The 23,156-nt window shown below is 39.5% G+C and overlaps 1 protein-coding gene across 2 annotated transcripts in view; it reads left to right on the forward strand.

Moving 5' to 3' along the window:
- The first annotated feature begins 2,363 nt into the window (after positions 1 to 2,363).
- RGS12 (regulator of G protein signaling 12) overlaps positions 2,364 to 23,156 on the forward strand; it is a 253,779-nt gene continuing 232,986 nt past the window's right edge. For both annotated transcript variants that reach the window (XM_056802365.1, XM_056802366.1), the window contains exon 1: positions 2,364 to 2,438. The gene's annotated coding sequence lies outside the window, so the exon portion shown is untranslated. The remainder of the gene's footprint in view (positions 2,439 to 23,156) is intronic.

Consider the following 23,156-nt stretch of genomic DNA (forward strand, 5'->3'; position numbering starts at 1 on the left):
AAACCTCAAATTTCCTTAGACTTATAAATGTTGGAAATTTCACCATTGGGATATTTCATACTTGGAAAATTTCTTACTGATAGTCTATTGGAATGGGAACCCCATTGGCATGGGAGGTTCTTTCTCTTCCCTTCTTAAGATTACTTTAGGACAGAAACCCTTTGCTGAACAATGGAAAGGACTTTGACCTATGCTTAAGCATAGAACAGGAATTTCTTTGAGTCTTGATTGATTTTAGAATTGATACAATGGAGATACTTGGAATAAATCTCCACCCTATTCAGTCCTAATAGGATTGAATAAGGGCTGCAGCCTAGATCAAAATTTAATTATTCCAATCTCTACCATACTCAAGTTAACAGGATTTAGAAAGGGCTGTAACAAAGGAGCAAAGATTTAATCATTTGAAAATATGACCTTCAACAGACATGTGCAAAAGCCAGAAACCTCTGGGCGGTCCTGGGTTAAGCGAGAGCCTCCATTGACAGGGAAATTGATGAAGAGTGATTGGTAGATGTGAGGACTGAGGGGAGGCAACTTGGAGGGTTTCCTTAAAGATAGGAGGGTCTGGAGACTGAGAGAGAAGGTGGTTGAGGTTTTGGTCGGTGTGGTTCCTGGGCTCTGAGAAGGCTTGCTCTGAAGGAAGCTGAAGGTGGGGGCCTCTGAGACTGTTTCTCCATTTTGGACACGTGAGTAATAGGGACTGATCTCTTTTCTTTGCCCCAGCTATCTAAGGGCTTGGGCCTTTTGGCCCAGCCTAAACAGAAGGGGTATTTAAGCCCTATTCCCTTCTCTCCCTTTTTCTCTCTCTCTATCTCTAATTCCTTTCTTACTCCTATTGTAATTAAACTCCAAAAAAGGCTGACGGCTGACTTGAGTTTTTCATTTAGGAATTACATAGCTGATTCCTTGGCGACCTTAAATTAATATATATCAGTCTTTTAAAGTGATTCCCTTGTAACATAACCTATATTTTTGGAATTAATTTTTGTTCATTCATTGATTTTGTTTTTCCTCAATGAAACTATCTATGATTTTGGGAACTGTGTGTTTGCAGTGGAAAGTTGGTTCTACTATATACTTGGCGCCAATATATATTTTATGCGTTTTCCTAAGGCTGCCAGTCCAAAAGAAGTGACAAAAATTCTCCTTCCTGCCAGGGGAAGTAGGTAGATGGTTTTCTCTAACACAAAAAGCTCTTTGCAAACGCTGGGTGCTATAGGAATGCCGGCTCATTTGTTTGTTTTAGATAATGCACGCTTTGTTTTCCCCAGATAACTTATAGATACAATTTTAATCCCTGCAATTTGTTCACTATACACAGAAAGGACTTTAAAGGCTATCTTCTTCAAGTCCCTTATTTTACATAGACGGAAATGGGACTTGGTTAAAGTCCCCAAAGCAGTCATTTTTAGATTTAAACACAATTCTTCTGGCTCCTGAGACAATAGTTTCCCCCTTATTACTTGTGATTATTCTCAAGATACACAGCATTGATTTATTTCCTATAAGACAGGCCGCATGGAGGCAATGGCTGGGACACACAAAGAGAGAAAGGAAGCAGAGCCTGCCCTCAGGGAGCTTATCTCTCACCTTTGACCACCTGTGCAAAGAAGTGAACTTGGGGGAGGGGGGGTTAGTGGATGCACCTGGAGTTAGGAATACTTTAGGCGTATGATTATCCGGCAAGTGAAGCCGCAGTTTCCTTATCTATAAAATGGGAATACAAATAACAATAGAATCGCCCTTCCTGGCTTGTAGTGGGAATCGAAAGAGTTAACGTGAAAAGTGCTTTGCAAATGCTAGGTGCCATGGGAATGCCAGCTCTTGTTACCAAAGAATATACAGAGTAACTTCGTCGGCGGCACCGGCGGGATGAGAAAGGCCTCGTGGGTGAACTTTGGGAGGGAGAACAGGTCGGGCATGGGAGACGGCCAGGACAACTGCACGGAGACGGGGCGCCGCGGGTGACGAGCAGCCAGGTCAGCATGGATCAGAAGTTTGGCCAGATGCAGAAATGACGCATACGAGTGTGGGGCCGGTTGAGAGGCTTCTGGAGCCAGATCCGAAATCCCCTTCTGGCCTCCTTTACTATCAATTCCCGGGTAGTCCCCTCCGCGCCCAGCCACTCCCTCCATCCCTAGAGGAGCCTAACTAACGGCTCCCGCCCCAAGCGGCGGTCGCGCGCCACAGGAAGTCCCGCCTCCTGCCCTGGGACCTAAGGGTGCCGCGCGTCCAGTTGGGGGCGCGCGGGCGGGGGCGCGCAGGGTGATGGGGCGGGCGGAGTGTGAGGACGATGCTGCCGCCGCCGCCTCGGCTCCGCCCCTCCCGTCCCGGAGGGCGGGCGAACGAGGGGAGGGGGAGGTGCTGGGGGGCGGGGCCGGCGGAGGCGCGCGCGGCCGCGGGTGCGGAGCGGCCCGGGGAGAGCGGAGCCGGGGGTAGGTGTGGCGGCGGCGGCTGCTGCCGATCCTGGGCGGGAAGGAGCGGAGGGCGCTTGGGGTTCGGCGGGGACGGCCTCCGACCCGGGGGCCCGCCCGCCCAGGCCCGGGAAGGGGGGTGCGCGGGCTGCGGGGAGCCGGGACATGGCGGCGCAGGGACCCTTGTTCTCACTTTCTTTCTCTCCCGTCCGGCTCCCTCCGGATCCCGCTGCCCGCGCCCCCTCCTCTCCTGCCCCCCCTCCACTCCCGTGAGGGGAGGGGGTGGCTTGACCTCCTCCTTGTTCCTTTCTTGGAGATCTTTTCTCCCTTTGCCACCCCCTCTCCCATTATCTCCGCAGTCTATTACTCTCCAACCACCCCCTCTTTGGTCCTTGTCATCCTCCAGTAGCCTCCTTCTTGGTCCCCATCTCCCCCCCTTGGGTCCTTGTCACTCTTGTTACTCTTGAGTCATCCCCTCTTTGGTGCCTGTCAATCCTGTACCCCTCGAGACACACCGCTTCTTCAGTCCCTGTCACTTCTATTATTCTCGAGTCACCCCCTCTTCTCGGCTCCTTTCACTTCTATTATCCTTCAGTCACCCCTCTTCTCGATCCCTTCCCTATTATTCTCCAGTCACCCCTTCTTCGGTCCTTACTATGAATGTCACCCTATTCTAGGTCCCTTTTGCTCCTATCCAGTCACCCCTTCTTTGATCCTTATCGCCTCTGTTATCCTCGAGTCACCCCTTCTCGGCTCCTTTCACTCTCATTATGCTTCAGTCACCCCTCTTCTCGATCCCTTCCCAATTATTCTCCAGTCACCCCTTCTTCGGTCCTGACTATTCCTGTCACCTTATTCTTGGTCCCTTTCGCTCCTATTCAGTCACCCCTTCTTTGATCTTATCACCCCTGTTATCCTCGAAGCACTCCCTCTTCCCAGTCCCTTTCATTCCTATTATCCTTGAGTCACCCCTTCTTTGGTCCCTATCGCACCTATTATCCTCGATTCGTCCGCTCTTCTCGATCCCATTCACACCCTTTCTTTGCTCCTTATCACCCCTATTATCCTCCAGTCACCCCTTCTTCCTGGCCCCTTTCATTCCCATTATCCTCCGGTCACCCCTTTCTTTGGTCTCCATCACTTCTATTACTCTCCAGCTCCCCTCCCCCAGTCCCTTCACTTCTGTAGCTCCCCTCACTCTCCTCATCCACCCCCCATTCCCTCAAGTCCGTGATCCCCAAGTCCTCCCCTCCCCCCACATCTATCCCTGCCTGCCTTCCCAGTCACCGTGCTAGTCTCTTCACCCCCCTTTCTTCTTGTTCCTCCCACATCTAGTGTTTCCCCCACTTTGTACCCCTCACCCCCTTCCCTTCCTGCTGGCTTCCCGAGTTCCCCCAGCTCTCTTTTCTCTCGCTGTGGATCGTCCTCAGCCTAGTACTAGCCCTCAGAAACCCATGAAACTTGGACAAGTGGCTGCAGCTGTGATCATTGGGTTTTCCTCGCAGGTCTGAGTTAGGAGTGGGCTGCTTGTTTCCTTGTCATCGCAGTCAGGCCTGGGAAAGGGGGGCCTGACACAGTGTTTCCCTACCACCCTCCCTTGGGGTCTTGGGTGGGCTTACTCCAGAGGGTGAACCCTGCCCCCTCTCTCTCCCTTTCCCCATCCTCTCCTTATTGGGGATACTTAGTCCAGGGGGATTAACCCAGAGAGAATAAACTATTTTTCCCTCTCCTTCTTTTGCCTCTCTTTCTGGGGGTTTCTTCTCTCAGGGATACATTGAGAGTGAGTGAATCTTATGGCCTGTTGGGAATTGCCACTTTATTTTTCTTTTGTTCCCCCACTAGAAGCCAAATTCTTAGGCCAAAGTCATATGCCCAGTACACATATCCTGCTGTTTCTTTGACAGATCTCTGAGCCTTTTGGGGGTACCACAGCTTAGCAAGTCTCCAAAGTGACTGACAGCCCAGAGGGTGACCCTTAGTTTTGTCCCTTGTTTAGGTGCTAAGTAAGAGTAAAGCCAGAAGGGCTTGAGAGATTTTTTTCTTCCCCATAAGGTTCAGGGTGACTAGTGGTGAGTGGGAATAAGTTAATTCAGTTTCCATTCTCACCCTTCAGAACTATAGAAATTTAGTATGGGGAGGGGGCAGCTGGGTAGCTCTGTGGATTGAGAATCAGGCCTAGAGACGGGAGGTCCTGGGTTCAAATGTGGCCTCAGACACTTCCCAGCTGTGTGACCCTGGGCAAGTCACTTGACCCCCATTGCCTAGCCCTTACCACTCTTTTGCCTTGGAACCAATACACAGTATTGATTCCAAGATGGAAGGTAAGGGTTAAAAAAAAAATAAACCACAACAACAACAGAAAAAAGGAAATTTAGTATTGGAGTATAGATTAAGAGCTAGAAGAAATCTTGGAGATTAAGTGGTCCAGCAATAAGTATCCTAACACAGGCCATCCCACTCCAAACCCATTTAACTTTCTACTAGTAGTACCTTGGAAGTCAGTTAATTCCTCATAAAAAAGTGCTTTCCAAATTTTTAGATTTGGAAACTAAGGTCTAGATATGCTAAAATGACTTTACAGCTAGTTGAGTGAGTAACAGCTCAGAGGAGAATCCAGGCCTCCCACTCTATCCACTCCACTATGTTGCTTCTCAAGCCTATTCCAAAATGATAAACTTCTGTTGTAACTTAATACTGATTTGCAGAATTGGAGATGGGAGAAGAGACAAAACATGCGATAAACTTCTCTTGACATTTGAGTACCTGACTCTGGTGCTGGTGGTGGGAAGGGGTAGAGAAGGACAGACTTGGGCCCTTCGAAGATAAAGAATGGCCAGTAATGGGAAGGGGTATGCCAGGGAGGAGGGCAAGCTTTAAGGAAGGAAATAGAGGGAAGTGGAAAATCATAGGATCATAGATTTAAAATTAGAAGGAACTAAAGATTATCTCACCAACCAACTCCCTCATTTTTCAGATGAGAAAACATAAAGCAGGATCTTTCTTGTACCGCAGGAAGTAATGAGGTCCTTGGTTTGAGGCTTGAAGGATTTCTTTGGGGCTCTAGGGAGAGAGATGAAGGGACTTTGGCTGGGATCTGGAGTCAAAGGAAACTCCAAGAAGAGGTCTTTGGAGCTGAGGCAGAGGTTTAGAGAGGTCTGGATTTTAATATTCAAGGGGGGACTTGGAAGAAAGATTTGAAGTTGAGTAGAGTTCAGGATAGTGTACTTGTGAACAGAAGTGAAGTCAAACTTTAGGGAAGAAGAGAAGGAATTTAGAATTTAGCTTTATGTCTTCTGGATTTTCTCTCATGATTTCAAACACTCATTCGTTTGTGTGGGGATGACTTTAATGAGCTGTGGTTAATGTACATATAGAAGATATATTATGCTTGAATTCTAAAGAAGGTTTTCCATCCAAGTTCCCTGACTTTGTGGCTTGCAACAGGCAGTGGGATATTTCTATAATTAGCAGATATTCTGTTGATTTTCAAATCGGAGTTGAACAAGTTGACTGCATTGTTTTCAGGGAAGACTGCCCCAGGGGTTAGGGAGCTTACATTTCACCACTAGTAACCTTTTTGTTTGTTTTTGTTTTGTCTGTGATATGAAAGTTATTCTCTTTGATGGCCCTAGTCACTGTTAATATACTGGTCACATTATAATTGATTCTTTTATTATCCTTTGATGATATTTAATTTCAGCTTTACTGAAAGGATTTTCAAACTTTCTGATTTCAAGACTCTTTTTACACCCCTAAAAATTGCTGAAGAACCCCTCTCCCCCAAAAGAGTTTTTGTTTATGTGGGTTATAGCTACCAATAGTTCCCTTATTAGAAATTAAAATATCTTCGTATTCTGAGCTTTGCATTAATTAGTGTTATTAATAGTTTTGAACTTGCAGACTCCCTGAGTCTTAGGGACCTCTAGGGGTCCTGAACCCCACCTTTGAGAATTATTACTTTATCAGATTACCTATATATAGCTTGATACAATTTTTTCCCCTGTAAACATAGAGCCAATTAAATGTAGTAAAATTAAAAGGCATAATGAAGAGAATAGCATATAATTTACGACCTTATTAAATTACTCACATAAGTGACATCTGTTAGCTAGAAAAACAACTAAGAAGCTTTTAGTTTTCACATGCATATTTGGAGTTTATGAAATTTCTGTCAGCATTCATTTTACTTTAACAGTAATGCTCTTGACTTTGCTGGAGAAATAATTGGAATAATTCTTCTAGTTTCTAAACAGTGACTTTTGCATTAATGAATAGGAGCCCCAGCCAGTTCTGCCACCATCATTGTGGAGTGCATCTGTGGTTCTCAGATTACCACCAACAGGCTATTGATGTGGCTGGAAGTGCATTGCTGTTTGTCAACAGCCCTGCCCTTGATTAGAAGCTGAGGTCTGTTCTGGAGAATGTGACCCATCAAAGAACGCTATTCTGTAGGGCCAGTTTGGGAGAGACTATTATCTTAAGAGTTTGAGGATTCAGCAAAACTCAAATGAAATAGTGCTTGCAAAATACTTTGTAACTTAAGGGTGTGGGTACAATCTCCTTTTATAATTGTTTTTCACATTTTAAAGAACAGATAAAAAATATTGTTTAACTTGAGTTTGACCTTTTAGAATAGGTGACTCCAAAGCACACAGCTTCACATTTTCCTTGCATAGCTTCTGGGCACAGCACCATCAGTTGAGGTTTCTGCTAGTTAAGTGATATCACAACAAGATAGCTAACAGAAGATAAGCTTACACAAAGTTGGAATGACAAGAGTGCTTTTCCTCCCCAACAACTTATTATCTTCATTATGATGAAGCACTGGAGTATTTTAAGCCTCAGACTGAATAGCTGTATGCCTCAGATATCTTTTTAATTGGTTGTCAGCAGTATGCTAAATAAATAACATAATTCTTTTTGTTAAAACTCTTACCCTCTGTCTTAGAATTGATACAGATGTCAATTCTAAGTCAGAAGAGCGGTAAGGGCTGGGCAGTTGGGGTTAAGTGACTTGCCCAGGGTCACACAGCTAGGAAGTATCTGAGGTCATATTTGAATCTAGGACCTCCTAACTAAAAAAAAAAAGCCCAGTGCTTTAGCCCCTGAACCACCTACCTTCCTCTATGCTTAATTCTTATTACTGAACTGACTGATGCTTGTGATACGATTACCTGTGTGAACTTTAGACAAAGTGCATCTCTTTAAGCTGGTAAAATGAGGAAGTTAGATGAAATATCCTATAATACCTGTGATTTTTAAAATCTCCATCTTGCTTGGTCTAGCACCCGAAATTGTGCACACCCACACTACACAGGCATGTGCTAGTCAATGACAAATCAGAAATAACTAACTGCCCACTTGGGCTGTCCTAAGCCAGGCTTGAGCCACCAAGGCACTTGTGAGGCAGAGGAAGTGATATAGAGAGCAGCCTCTAGAGTTCGAGCACTTCCTGGGGACAGAGCTAGGCGCCAGTATGTGCTAGGAACTTGAGCAGAGAGGAGGCCCGAAGACAGCTTTCCTTCAGATCGGTCATGTGAGTCAAGGACTAATTCTCCTCTCTACCTTGGCCTTTGGGCCTAAACTCCCTCTGGCTCTGCCAGAAGGTTGAGTTAATCTTTTTCCTTTTCCCCTTCTTTCCTTCTCTCCCTCTCCTTCTCTCTTACTCCCCTTGTAATTAAACCACCATAAACTCCATTCTGACTTGAGTGTTTCATTTTAGGAATTTCATAAGTAAATTCCTTGGCGACCATAAATATTATATCAATCTTCAAAAGTGATTTCACTATAACACACCCTTTCCAGCTCTAAAATTGTGAACCTTTGCTTTCCTACAATTCTTTATTGTGTTTATTTGGTAGAACACTTTAGCTTTCTGTCCACTAATGCATATTTAGAGGGAAGTGTCATGGGGTACTATCCTGATAGATTACTAGGATCTTTTAAATGTAACTGTCCCATTTCAACGGGAGAAGATGAAATAAACTATCAGACATTTAAGCTACTTAGCTCTCTTTTGAAATGGACACATGTAGATGAATGTACATTTATGTATGGATGAAAATCTCTGTGGACTTCAATTTTCACTTCTGTAAAATAGATATTATATTGTCCTGCCTCCTTCCTCGGGTTCTTGTGTCTTCGTCTTTCTGAAGGGGAGTGGAAAGGGCACTGGACTCTTCATCACAAGTCTTGGACTTGATTTTTTGATCTAACTTAATAGTTGTGCGAAATTGAACAAAATTATACTCTCTGAGCCTTAGTCTCCATATATAAAATGGAAATAGTAGTTTTACTACCTTATACCCCTGATGGGAGGCTTAAATGAAATAGTGGTTGCAAAGTACTTTGCAACTTAAGCAATCCTATATTAATATAAGCTATTAGTAAAAACCTTAAAGCATTATAGAAATGAGCTGCAATTATTATGAAGTATAACTAAAGTAATGGGATAGGATTCCATAAACCTAACAGGAATTAATATCTTTACTGCATAGCCCACCTTGCTCATATATGATGTCCAAAAATAGAAACTATACTCATCTGTAAAGTAATTTCCTGTGCTTCTATAATATTTAAAATTTTTAACACTTTCTTCACAACAACCCCGTAAAGCAGGTAATATAATGATACCTATCCCCATTTTGCAAATGAGAAAAACAGACCCAGAAGTAAAGTGATTTTGAACATAATCACTAAAGATTGTCAGACTGGGACCTGAACTCAGGTTTTTTGATACCAACTTTAGATTTCTTTCTGCAGCTAGGGAAGAGGAAAACGTTGAAGTAGGTTTGTTTAAAGTTTCAAAGAATTAGGTAGTCCTAAAAATGGTGTAGCACTGGACCTTGTACTATTGGCAGTTTAACAAAAGGAGAAAATAAAATGGACATACCAAACAATCATAGGATTTTAGGGTTGGTGAGCTACTCTACCCCCCTCATTTTAGAGTTACTTGCCTGGCCTGAAAGACCATTAGTTTAGCCCCATGTTTATATATATCCACCTGCCCTTGCATGTTCATACACATCTATACACTTAAACATTTATACCTATTAATATCTCTAGATTTTTGGAAGTAGATGGAATCTATACAAATATATATAGTACATATAGTATACAACATATGCCATGTATATACAGTATTTGCAGTATATGTTATGTCATATTAGAGTGTAAACCACTAGAAGGCAGAGACCAATTGTTTTTGCATAATGCCTAGTATATTGTTTATATTAAATAAATGTTAAGTAAAAAGCCGTAAACTTTGTCCTTGCCTAATTTGCTAGTTACAGGTCCTTTTGAAAATGAAAGGGATTACATACTATACACACTGGACTATGGATTTTCCTTTTTCTAGGGGATTAGAACCACTCAAAAGTATAATGTGTTAAAAAATTATATCAGTAAACCTGATCTCTACTTTTCAAATAAACATGCTAGATTTACATATACCGTATTCAGCACTTCCTTTCCACACTTAAAAAAATAGCTGGCTGTGAGATCCTACTTGATATGAATTCTTAATCTTACAAAAGATGGGCTGCAGGTGTCAGTCATAAATATTAATGTAGGCATGTAGTTACTTGCTCATTGGAAGCACATAGGCTCTGGGGGTGCAGTAGATTTTCTTTCTTCTCAATTTAGTGCATTGCACCTTGTAGAGAGATACTTTTCCCCTCTCTGTCTGGCAATTCATTCTCTTGCACTTCTGCTTTACATCAGGAGTGGAAAAGAGGCAGAGGTAAGCTAAGCAGAGAGCTCTCTTCAAAGTACTTAAGTACTCGCATCGTGTTAGGCAAATTATAATGATAACTAATATTTATATGGTGCTTTAAGGTTAATAAAGCTTTTCTTAAATGCTTATTATACTACTCCATGAAGGAGGGAATGCAAATGTTATTCCCATTTTGTAGATGAGGAAATAGGCTCAGAAATTATGACTTTTCCCAGGGGGGTGGTGTCACCCAACTAGTTAATATAGAAGGCAGACTCTAAGTGTAGGTCTCTGGTCTAAATCTAGTGGCTTTCCTGTAACAGCATGCTGACATCATATATTATGTGCTTAAGCTATATGTGTTGAAGGGTGGCGTGACTGAGAAGAGTCAGGCTTTCAGTCAGGCTCAAATCTGGCCTCAGATACTTCCTCCCTGTATGACCTTGGACAAGTCACTTAATGCCTTTTATTTAGCCTTTGCCCTTCTGTCCTAGGATTATTACTGGGATAGAAAATAAGGGTTAATGAAAAGATATAATTGCTGAATATAAATTTAACAACATCAAGGCTAATAGAATGACTAATGCTGAGTTATTTCTCGCAATAAAAGATAATTAAATAATATGTTGTGAGGGTATTTTTCAGCTTTTTTTTTCTAATACTAGACTAACAAATACCTATTTCCAAATTTCATAATACAGTTTTCTAGGTCTTGTTTAAAATTGTTTAGCTCTAAGAATAGCAATTAATTATATTCCCTATAATGTGTTTAGGTAAATATCTTTAAAAGTTATCATGATTAAAATTTGTCTCTGATTTCTCCAGCTCTTTCTAATCTTTTATTATTCAATGGTTATATTTACTGTTGAGAGAGCATTTTTCTAAGTAGTTAATCACCATGGCATGTCAAACTGTGACTTCTTCCTATTTTAGACTGGTTATGAAGAAGAATAGAGGAAAAGAATGTCTGTGGAATAAAATCTAGGCATTTTGCTATATGTGAGAATATTTGGGGAGCATCTTGGAGGTCTTTTCAAAATCTGAAGATCTGGTTTGAAATGATCATACCTCAAGCACTTATGTGGCTTAAATTCATAAAGATAGAGTTCTAAACAATCAAATTTAGAGTTTATTCTATTTATTGTGTTGCTAATAATAATGTGGCTAATAATGGCTAGACTTCTGTTTAACTGGGTAGAAAGAAGAGTACTAGGTGTTGAGTAGTGGGTAGAAGTAGGTAGGACTTCTAGGTAGATATTGCTTTTTTTTTTTAAACAGATGACTTTCTAATTCTCAATGCTATCTATAAGAGGAATAGGCTTTTTTTTCAGACTGTAGTATGTTGCTCTTCACTAAAGGTTTTTTAGGTGGATGTTGGGTGATTTCATTTTGATGATAATGTACAAGGAATTCTCACTTTCCATAGCATAGATGGGATCTCTGAGGTACTTTCCAACTCTGAGATTCTGTGACATCTTGTACCAGAACTAAGTTACTAACCTAATCCTCAGAAGCCACTCTGAAGCTTTTTTTTCACCTAAATATATAAAAGTGTCAGTTTGCCCATGAAGGCTATGACATATGTTTTTGAGAGAACACTTTAAAAAAATTAAACTTTCATCTGAACAAACTTGATGCTAAAAGCAATTTTCTTAATAGTTTTTTGGTTCTTGCTTTTAATGACTAGTCATATTTAAGTAAGCAATCTGTTATTTTCTTTTCCTAGATTGAAATTTATGATAGAAGAAATTTATTTTAGCAATACCAATTAGTAATATTTCCAGAGAGCTTCGGTAGAAATGAAGTCTTTGTTTCTTTCTTCACTTCAGAGTATTTTTGATAGTTTACTGATCATGTTTCTTTAATCTGAATTATTTTAAAATATAATAAAAATTCTTGGATTTTAAATTAAAATACAATCCCCCCTGAAGTAGGTGTTAAAAAACATCAAGTTTAGCTCAGAATGGTGGAAGGGTCCCTTTGTGGTCGTCATAAACTGTAATATTTAAAATAGTTCTTTGCCATAAACTGTAGTGAGTTAAAATGGTGGAAGATATAAATTGTGATAGATATAAGAGAGAGTGAGTAAATTTGACCGCAGGAAATATGTTTCACTACAGTGTCTTGGGTTTTAAATCAAATATAAGGTGGTCGCCAGGGAATATATTCCCAATTATGAATATACCCAAGTCAACTGGGTTTTATAGAGAATTTCATTAATAATACAATGAGTAATCAAAGAAAGAGAGAGAGAGAGAGAAAGTATAAGTATGAAGGGCCTTAAGCCAACATGGCCTAGACCTGAGTCTTAAGACAGATCAGTCAGTTAGTCTTTTATCACTCACCACAAGGTCTGTCTAAGCAAGGGTTCTAGTGACACCAGGCCAGCTCCATCTCAGCTGACTTTACCAGAGAGCTCCAGCGAGACCTCCTTAGAGATTGTCCTCCAAGAGCTTCCCTTCTCCAGAGCCTCTCTCAAGAGATTCTTCCCAAGCGATCCTCATAAGAGATTTTCCAAAAGGATTCTCTTCTCAAGAGATCTTCAAAGGGCCTCCTCCAAAAGGATCTATCTCCAAGGATCCCAGGAATATATCTCTAAGCATCTAAGGATTTATTTCCAAGGATCCCTTGCTCAAGAGATTCCTTTTCTTATATAGGGTTTTTTTTCCTATGTCACCTCCCCCAAGTTCTTCCATCTACCAATCACCTTAGATGTTTTCTAAAAGACAGCCCATCTGAATTCCAGCTAAGTCGACTAATCCCCTCAGTAAGTCTGAACCAGAGAAAACACTGCTGTGTCGACTAATCCCATCAAGAGAAAACCTGCCCGACCTTTATAGGTACCTAGCATCCCATTGTATCAATTCTAAAAACAGGCATGGCTCAAAGAACTCCCTGCCTCATCATAAGTATGGGTCCAAGTACTTTCATTGTTTAGCAAGGAGTTTTTTCCCCTAAAGCAGTCTTAAGTACAGATGGAGTAGAGGTCCTCCCATAGCAAGGAGTTTTCTCCCCTAAAGCAGTCTTAAGTACAGATGGAGTAGAGGTCCTCCCATAGCAAGGAGTTTTCTCCCCTAAAGCAGTCTTAAGTACGGGTGGAGTAGAGGTCCTCTCATTTCTGATCCTGGCGAGTTCTCACATCAAAATGGGGAATGTTTCCAGTAGGGAATTTGTTCTAATGGAGGATTCCTCAATGTGGAAATTTTTAACATTCACAAGTCTGAGAAATTTCAAGATTTACATTTTTGAGCTTTGGACATATGAGAGGAGGAAAAAGATAGAATGTTGACCAGTCTCTTGCAACCTGTTTAAGGAATTACTCCATCTTGCTACTTATTTAGCAACCCAGAAGTATTCTTGTCATTGTTGAGCGAATTTTCATTAGTGCTTTATAACTGACAAAAATGATGTACAACACAGCATTTTTACAGTTTTTTCTACTTAATATACATTTTTAAACCTACTATTATATGAAATACAGTTTTTAGTTATGTGCACAGGGCTGAACCTTTGCTTAATTCTATTTCTTAATTTAACCTCTTCATTATGGGGCTCCTTGTTTTCCTTAATTACTAAAAATAGATTAAAAGCAATTATAGCTACTATTAGTTTTGGGGAATTGGACTATTTGTTATGTATCCTGACATTCCATAGACTTTTCAGAGTTAGAAGAATCTTTAAAGGCCATTTAGTCCAAATCATGTACTTGGCCAAGATTTTCCTCTTTAACATTCCCACAAAGTCATCATCTAACCTTAAATTGAAGGCTTCTACTAAGAACCCACAATTCTCCAAGATATCCCATTCAAATTCTGGATATCTTTAATTTTTAGAAAGTTGTTCAATAGAGCAAGCCTAAGTCTCTGCATCATTATAACTTCCATCCACTATTCCTAATTTTTGCTCATGATATCTCTTTGCCTTCAAATTCCCTCTTAACTCTTTGGTTTTTAGGGATAAATATCCCTGGGCTAAATGTTTTTTAACTTTAGTCTCTAGACTTCTCACCATTCAGCATATCTCTGGCTGTTCTTTTGCTTATTAATTAACTTTCTAAAATGGTGTACCCAGAACGAGGCACAATTTTCCAGATGAGATCTAATCAAGGCATAGAACTTCAGGATTGTTACCTTTCTTAATTGTTATTTCTTAATATTACATACTAATATTATAGTATTTTGGGGGTTTTTTGGCCGTCAAGTTGCATTCAGCTCATATTGAAGCTTCTATTTCACCAAATCCCCATGTTTTTTATAATTGTCTAGTCATATTCACTGTTACCACCATCTCATGCTTTTTGGCACCCAAGAGTAGAACTTTACTTTTCTCTTTATTAAAATTTACCCTGTTATTACACTCAGCTCTTCATTATAGCCTTTTGAGATATTTTTGAATCCTGATTATATGTTAGGTATCCCAGTGTGTTAGCTATCCTTCCCACTTTGTTGTTATTTGCATATTTGATAAACATATCATGTATGATTTCAACCAAGTAATTGATAAATATATTAAACTAAATAGGGCCAAGGACATATTCCTGGTACAGCTGGATAATGCAATGGATAGTGCTAGGCCTGGAGTCAGGAAGACTTCAAACTTGGTTTCAGAAATTAGCTTCGGCAAGTCAATTGACCCTGTTTGCCTCAGTTTCCTCATCTGTCAAATGAACTGGAAGAGAATTATTGCCATTTAATATTATTGCCAAGAAAAGCCTAAATGAAGTCAGAAAGAGTCAGACACAACTATAAAGACTGAATAATAATAAATAAGAAGGACACATCCCTATGGCATTCCACTGAATATGTCCTTCCAAGTTGACAATAGACTACTCTTTGGACTTTAGGAACACAGGATTCTGATTATAGAGGCAGACCCACAAAACTATTTTGCTCTCTTTGATTCCCTGTCCAAACCAAAGTTTACTTTGGGAAAATCTCCAAATATACTTATGTCTGAGTTTCTACTAATATAGGCTGCTGAGGTCCTCTGTTCCTTTGTAAGCATTAAGAGTAACAGCAAGTATAGGACAAACCTTATTTTGCTTTACAGAAAATGTAGACGACATGAAGAACTTACCAGAGCCCATAAGCAGATAAAGAAAACTCAGGCAAAGAGTTAAAATAGTTCCCCTTGGGAGGAGTTGACCTGGGGGCTATCAGTAGGGTGACACTCCAACATTTTGGTGAATCTCTAGCTTTTTCATAAGATCCTAGATAAGTGCTTCAAGATTAATTGCTTTCTGTGGTTTGGATTCTTTATGGGAGGCAAACACACTTTGGAGCTGCTAGATGGACAGCTCCCTTCCCATCAGACCTGTGATGACTAAATGACTAACTGTAATAACTGGGTGGAACCATCACAGTCCCGTGCTTCCATGGTGTAGCTTTTAACATTTGCTGCCCCTTTTGCTCCCAGGACTGTTGGGGTGATTGTTTTTTACTTTTAAGAGATATGGAGCTCAGGAATTCTCTCTAGAAGCCAGATTTCCAAATTTTGAAATTTGGGCTTAATTTTGATGAAACCCTCAAGACTGGTGTTGCTTACACAAGCTAGAATGATATATTCTGGGATCATGCTGCTTAGGACATTCTTTTCCTCTACATAGGTGATTGGGAACTTTGTCTATGAACTCCTATCTCAGGCCTGTTGGACAAAGTCACCTGCTTTTGCCATATATTTTGATAGGATCTCTATCATTGTCTTGACTTCTGCCTTCTTGGGTCATTGTGTTTAGAATATAATGGGATAATATAATTAACCAAGGCATTAATGGTTTCTGTAGAGGGAGATTGCACAGGTACAGGCACAGGCCATATCTGGCCTGATCTGTCCTCTGGACAGGGAAAAGGGAAAAAGGAAAAAAAAAGATGAAAAGATCCGAGCAAGTCTTTTAGTTGTCCATTTCCCCAAGATTCCTAGCCAATTAAGTCATCTTAGGGGTAGCCTTATCATGTAAACCAATTAGGAGTTGTCTTTGTTCTCCTTAGAAGGTACCAACCCAACATTTCCATATTCTGTAGCCAAGAGGTGTTTGCATGCCTTAACTATAGGAAGGACTGCAGTAAAGAACATGAAGTTGATTGATTTTTTTTTATCAACTCTGATTAGTGTAAAGATTAAAATTTAGGGGAGACTGGAGATATATGGAGATGGGGAGACTGAAGCAGGTAGAAATTAGTTTCTCTCTGCAAGGAGTATTATATTTTTAGAGGTTTATTGAAGATTAAGGATTAAAGAAAATACAGTATAAGAAACACGTGTCTAGGCCATAGAGAGGCCTAGACACAACCTCACCTACATTATGAAAAAAAGCCACGCCTGCCCCCAAATGGAAGTCCAAGGGTCCTCAAAAGCCTTTGAATCAGCTTAAATACCTTCTCGATCTCGGCCCAGGTGAGATTACAAGGCATTCTGAGGAAGTGGAGCAAAGGCTCATGGGGATTGTAGTCCTGTATTCGAGTCTACTTTTTACATCCCCCGTTTGATTGTTTGAAAAAAATTAATTTTTTTCCAAAGGATCATGAAAACATAATCAATTTAAAGATTACAATAATTTGAGGATAAGAGAGAGAGGAAAAAAAGAATAAAACCAATAATTGCTGAATGCATTGACAAAAAGCCAGTTAGGGGGCAGTCCCCTTTGGCATGAAAGTATACATACAAATAAATGTTCAATCAACCACACCCAAAGTCCATTTTTGTGCAGCTTGTGGTCTGGAGGCTTCTTCATGATGGCTTCTCCAACAGTTCAGTTTCTGGATTCAGGGAAGTAGCATCTTCTTTACCTAAAATTCTTCTCAAAAGGAATTTAAACTTTGCAATTTAAATAATGATATTTTTTTACATTCCCCCCGTTAAGAGGGTGATTTAAAAAAAAAAGGCTCACTTAGGGATGCATGGCTGAGGTATGAGGTATATGAATCAATTGGCAAGAGATATTAAAAAGACATCAGAAAAATCAAAAAGAAAAGAAAAATCTCTGGATGAAAATATAGACTATCAAAGTCTTATGTGTAAAAATTCCAAGTAGAAGAAAAATAAATCTATAACAGGTCCTTCAGGTCCTCAGGGCCCTATCAAAATGATCTAAGCAATGAGGCATTTACCCAATCAGTAGCCAGGACTACAGATAGGTACCACACTATGAGACACAGAAAGGGAAGGGACCAGATTATATGAGCCAAGGTTTGGGGGATACTCGTCTGTGAGTATCTTCAGAGTGAGTGTGGACACAAGGAAAGCCTATGTCTTAACGACATGTTAAACACAGTAACCTCGAGTCTTCACACTAGGTTCAAGACCTTTGTATTGGCCTAGAAGTGCATCAATCCATCCTGGATTGGCCTTTCTTTGGCTCTGTGCAATGGCTCTTGTGTGTATATCTTGTCCTGGAATCAGACAGAATCATTAAGCAAAGTCCCATGATTTATTTAAATAATTAGTGACATCATTTTTATAGTCACAAGCTTTTTGGGGTTATGCATTAGCAAATGTATTTCAAACTTGTAGCACTGAAAAGTCAAAAAGTTAAAGAAAGTCTTAATGCTGGTGACATGTGCTTCAAATATAAAAAGGAGAGAAAAATAAATAAAAAACTGAAAAAGTATATTGCACATGCAAGAAAAATATAATAATAAAAGAGCTTTAAAGAAAATTCAAAAATATAGCTTATAATCATTGGCACTCTGTGTCAGCTAAGAAAATATAAAATGAAAGACTTTCTCACCAAAAATGAGATCCATTTCCTCTTAATATCTGGCCATGATCACTGTGAGTAGAAGGCAAATGAATTGAACAAGGTTAACAATTTTTCATTTTTTAAAAATACAGTAGGTACAAATATGTAGATATCAAAATCCCCCAAATTCTCAATAGCCCAATTAATTACAATAGCAAACAAACACACTTTCATATTTCATATAAGTTGCTGTATGACATTTTTAAAAACCTATGAATTGATGGACATTTGTCACAATTTTTACAAACATAGCAATCCTTCAACCTTGGTATTTAAACATATTTTTTTAAAACAAAGTAAAACTCATCTTGGGTTTAGAACATAATCAAGAAATCTATATATCATTCTGGTAGAAGTAAAATAGTGAGCTGAAGAGTATAAATAAAGGGGTGCTCCTTTTTTGAAGGCTTAAAGGGATACAAATGCCCTGAGATTAACTGCCCAACTTCCATTCACTTATTTAGAAATGCAGGAAGATTGGGGGTTATAAAATGTATCTCACTTCAGCTAATGGGCCTTAGGGCAGGCAAAAATAACCAGATTGTTAAAAAAAATTCCAAAAATCATATTTAAAAAACCCTTAAAATCAAATCATTTGAGGTATTTAGCACATTAAATTTCCAAAGATTGTTAATACAATTATAACCAGTTCTGAAGTCCATCTATCCTCAGCAAAATAGAAAAAGGCTGTTTTTTCATATATGGGCTTATTCACAATAATATTTGTTCAACACAGTTATAGGGGAAAAACAGAATTTCAAAACTCAGTACATTCAAAATAAATTCAATCAACCTTCAGTTAAAGCAGAATAATATTGAATCCAGTAATATATGAACTTAAAATCACAAAGTTAAACCATAACAAAAAATGCAATAGAATACAGAGATTTTTATAAACCATTGGAGTCTGAAATGCCTTAGATAGAATATAGCCTTTAGTTTCTTCAAAGTTCCTTAGGTGTGTTTATCCATTTAAATGTCTATTGTCCGAAGGCAGAGTAGTAAGAGCTAGGCAATGGGGTTCAAGGGACCCATCCAGGGCCCCATAGCTGGGGAGTATCTGAGGCTAGATTTTAACTAGAGACCTCCCGTCTCTGGGCCTGGTTCCCAGTTCGCTGGGCCACCCATTTTCCCCTTCAAAGTTAGTTGAATCTTCTCCCTGACACGCAGGTGAAGTTAATGCTATTACCAGAACAGTCAAAAGGTATCCTTTTAAACCCATTGCTTTTTAGGTTTCTGTTTGAAAAGATCTGTTTCTTCTCCTCTAGTCTCTCTTTCCCCTCTCCCCTGCTCTGATACCCCTGTGGCCAATACCTCCATCCACGTGGAGGCTTAGCCTAAGGGAAAATTGCCCGGTCTCCTTTCCCTCTTGTCTCTCCCCTCCACCCACGTGGCCAATACTGTTACCAGCCGGTAGAAATGAGTCCTGATCGATCTGCTCCAAGGATCTGGGTGATGAGCTCTGGGTCGGAGGCCAGATGGGTGAGAGACACTGCCTGGGTGGGTAGGGCCTGGAGCTGGAGTGCAGACAAACAGGCCAGGAGCTCGGGCACCAGGTGAGAGGCCAGGAGCAGAAGCAGGCAGGCAGAACTTAGCAGCCAGGGGCCAGTTGGGCAGCAAAAACGCAACAGGTCTGGATCGGGGGCTGAACACCCACAGGCAAAAGCGGCTGATCCAGGTCTGGACCGAGCCTGTGAGCTATCTACTGGCTGGAACTGAACGAGCAGCAGCTTTGCAAGAGTAAAAAACCTTGACCAGAGAGATATGGCTCAAAAAAAATTTTTTCTAGGTACTAGATATTAAAAGTTTAACTAAAGATTAGAAAAGAAATCAGAAGATTGAGTTTTTTTTCCCCCATTAGGTCGCCAAACTGTAAAGATAAAAATTTAAGGGAGACTGGAGATATATGGAGATGGGGAGACTGAGGCAGGTAGAAATTAGTTTCTCTCTGCAAGGAGTATTATATTTTTAGAGGTTTATTGAAGATTAAGGATTAAAGAAAATACAGGATAAGAAACACGTGTCTAGGCCATAGAGAGGCCTAGACACAACCTCACCTACATTATGAAAAAAAGCCACGCCTGCCCCAAAACAGAAGTCCAAGGGTCCTCAAAAGCCTTTGAATCAGCTTAAATACTTTCTCGATCTCGGCCCAGGTGAGATTACAAGGCATTCTGAGGAAGTGGAGCAAAGGTTTGTGGGGATTGTAGTCCTGTATTCGAGTCTATTTTTTACATTAGGTAATGATCACTGAGTACCAGTCAGCCATTTCCCAGGCTGCCCAAATGTGCTTTCATCTAATCTTTACAACAGTACGAGACCTTGTTAGTCATATCTCCCTTTCCTAGTAAACTGTGATATAGTTTGTTTAGATCTGTCAAACACATCAAGGACAATTAGATTTCAAGTAGTTACCAACAATTTTTGTTGTGATGTTTCCTATCTAAAGATCATTCTCTTTGGCCTCTGTTATTATCCAGTTTCTCATGAGCATTGAGCCTATTGCTCCTTTGATCTTTTGTTCTCCAACTAGCTTAAAAAAGCCTCCTACCTTTGTCCTTAATATCCATTATCAGTCTTACCTCATTCTGAACTTTTTCTCTTCTTGCATTGCATAAGATTGCACCATACATTTATATTCATTTTTTATGACCTGACCTGAATTTCATGTTGGATGTTTTTCAAAAATTTAACGTAGTTTCTTGTGCATCTCTTTCAGTTCCTTTTCAGTTTCCTACATTGAATTACTTCTGTTTGTCTTCAGAATTTCATACATATTGAGTTTTTTTATTCTTCTGTGCTGACTTCTGAATTTTAACCAAATCAACAAACATTTATTAAGTGCCTGCTGTATATTAGGCCCTAGAGTAGGGACTAGAGGCAAAAAACAAAAATGAAACAAAGAATGCAGAAACAATAGACACTTGAGATCTCTACTCTTTAGCAGGCTTTTTAAAAAAAACCTTTACCTTCCCTCTTAAAATCGATACTATGTATTGGTTCTAAGGCAGAAGAGTGGTAAGGGCTAGGCAATGGGGGTTAAGTGACTTGGCCAGGGTCACCCAGCTAGGAAGTGTCTGAGGTCAGATTTGAACTGTAAAGATTAAAATTAATATTCAATACTCCAAATATTATTTTAATACTATTTATTAAAATCGACTTAGAGCAAAGAGAAATTTAAAAAAATAACTCCAGCAAGTACCCAAAATGCTCTCTCATTCCCACTTGTACCAGCCAGAGAGCCCATGTGGGCGGAAAAGGAAACTCAAAACTCCATCCACATAAGGAGATGTACAAACAGGAAAAGGAGAAAGGGATTGTGGGAAATGTAGTCTCTAGGGTTCAAGATTCTAAATCAATACATTCCCCCTGTGATTCTTTGGGAGACCAGTCTCCTCAATGGATCATGAAAACATAACTAACTTATAACTTGAACTAGGGGTATATAAAAATACTATAGTTTTTAAAAGAGAAATTACAATAATTTGGGGATAAGAGGAAAATAAAAGGGAAAAGGAACAAAACTAATAATAGGTGCATTGACAAAAAGTCAATTGGGGCAGCCCCCTTTGGCATAAGAGTGTACATTCAAAACAAAAGCATTTCAAATCTCCCAAGGTTCAAATTTGATATAACTAAAAGTTCACTCTGAATCTCTTGCACAGTGTGTGGTATCTGCAGGCATTTTCACGATGCCTTCTAGATTCTTGGAGGTAGTCTCTTGTTCTACATTTGACTCAAATTCAAGTCAAAGTTCACAACAATAGCATAATCCTCCCCTGAGGAAAATAATTATACATTCCCTCTGAGGAGGATACAGGGAGGCATGTAGGAATATAATGCATGCATGCATTATATAGGGATACATGGTCAAGTCATAAGGCATATGAATCAAGTAGCAAAAAAATCAAGGAATCAAATTAAAATAAAAAAATAACTTCTGAGTCAGATGAAAAATAAAAAGAAAACTTGAAGAAAAAGAAAAAAATTCTGGGGAGAAGGAAAAAAAAGGAAAAAAATCACAACTCACAAAAGGTTCTTGTAGTGAACCATGTCCCATAATCGCACCACAACAATTAGTCACTAACCCAATTTAGCAGTCTGGACTACAGCAAGTTGTCACATCATGAGAGAAAATAGAAAAAGAGACTAGATCTCATGACAAATGGGAAATATAATTTCTTGGTTCAACCCTTTTCTTTGTTTTTTTTTGTAATAATGGAGCCAGAGCAATCGATGTTATATGCTTGATATTGAATGTGGTACAAGGAAGTCCTGCATTTAACACATGTTAAATAGCCACAACCTTGAGTCTCACACATGATCAAGTCATTGTGTTTTTTGTGCAGAATGTCATTAATCCCTGTAGGATTGGTTTGGTTTCTTTTACCTTTTTTTGTGCTTGTTTGGCACTTTGCAAGTAAAGTTCTGTACTCCTTTGTGGTCTGTTTGTCTTTGGATTAGACATAGTCATTGAGCAAAAGTCTCATAATAGTTAAATAACTTGTGGCAGGTTGCCATAGACCAAAGTTTTTTGGGTATTTTTTTTTATATGTTAGGTAAACAGATATCTTAGGTTATGCTATTACAAAAAGTAAAAATAGTTAAAAAATTTTTCAATACTATTGACATGTTTCAAAGGCAAAAAATGAGAAAAGAAGGAAAAAAAATCAAATACTGTATGACACATGTAGGAAGAAAACAAAATGTTAAAATTGCGTATATTTCACAATTACAGAGGTAAAATATAGGGACTAGTTTTCAAAAAATAAGATTCATTTCCTCTTTGACTTACCATGATCCACAGAGTGAGTGAAAATAAGGCAGATAAAACAATGTGAGTGCAAATGAGCTAGATAAAGTAATAATACATTCAAGAGAATAAAAAAAAATTAGTAAAGGCACAAAATGTTACAAAAGGCACATCAGGTCAATATAGGTCACTAATATAGATTTTCTTCTATGAGGTAGTACATGTGTTGCCCTACAAGGCAATTTGTGCAAATACAATGATCAATCAAATAAAGTGCAACAAAATCGAGCAATAAAGAAGTCCAATCACAATCAATAGTCAAATACAATCAGTGCAAGCAATTATTCACCATCAATGGAAGGTACTCATTTTACATGGCTACAATGAATCTATGAGTCCCTCTCTCCAATTTTTATGGCTATTGGTGTAGTTGGTAGGACCTGGAATGGCCCATCATAATCAGGTTCAGTCGATCCAGTACTTTTGAAATTCTTTATGTACACACCTGGGTTTAAATCAGAAAGCGAGAAATCA

The sequence above is a fragment of the Monodelphis domestica genome, chromosome 6 (assembly GCF_027887165.1).
Source record: "Monodelphis domestica isolate mMonDom1 chromosome 6, mMonDom1.pri, whole genome shotgun sequence".
Classification (NCBI taxonomy): domain Eukaryota; kingdom Metazoa; phylum Chordata; class Mammalia; order Didelphimorphia; family Didelphidae; genus Monodelphis; species Monodelphis domestica.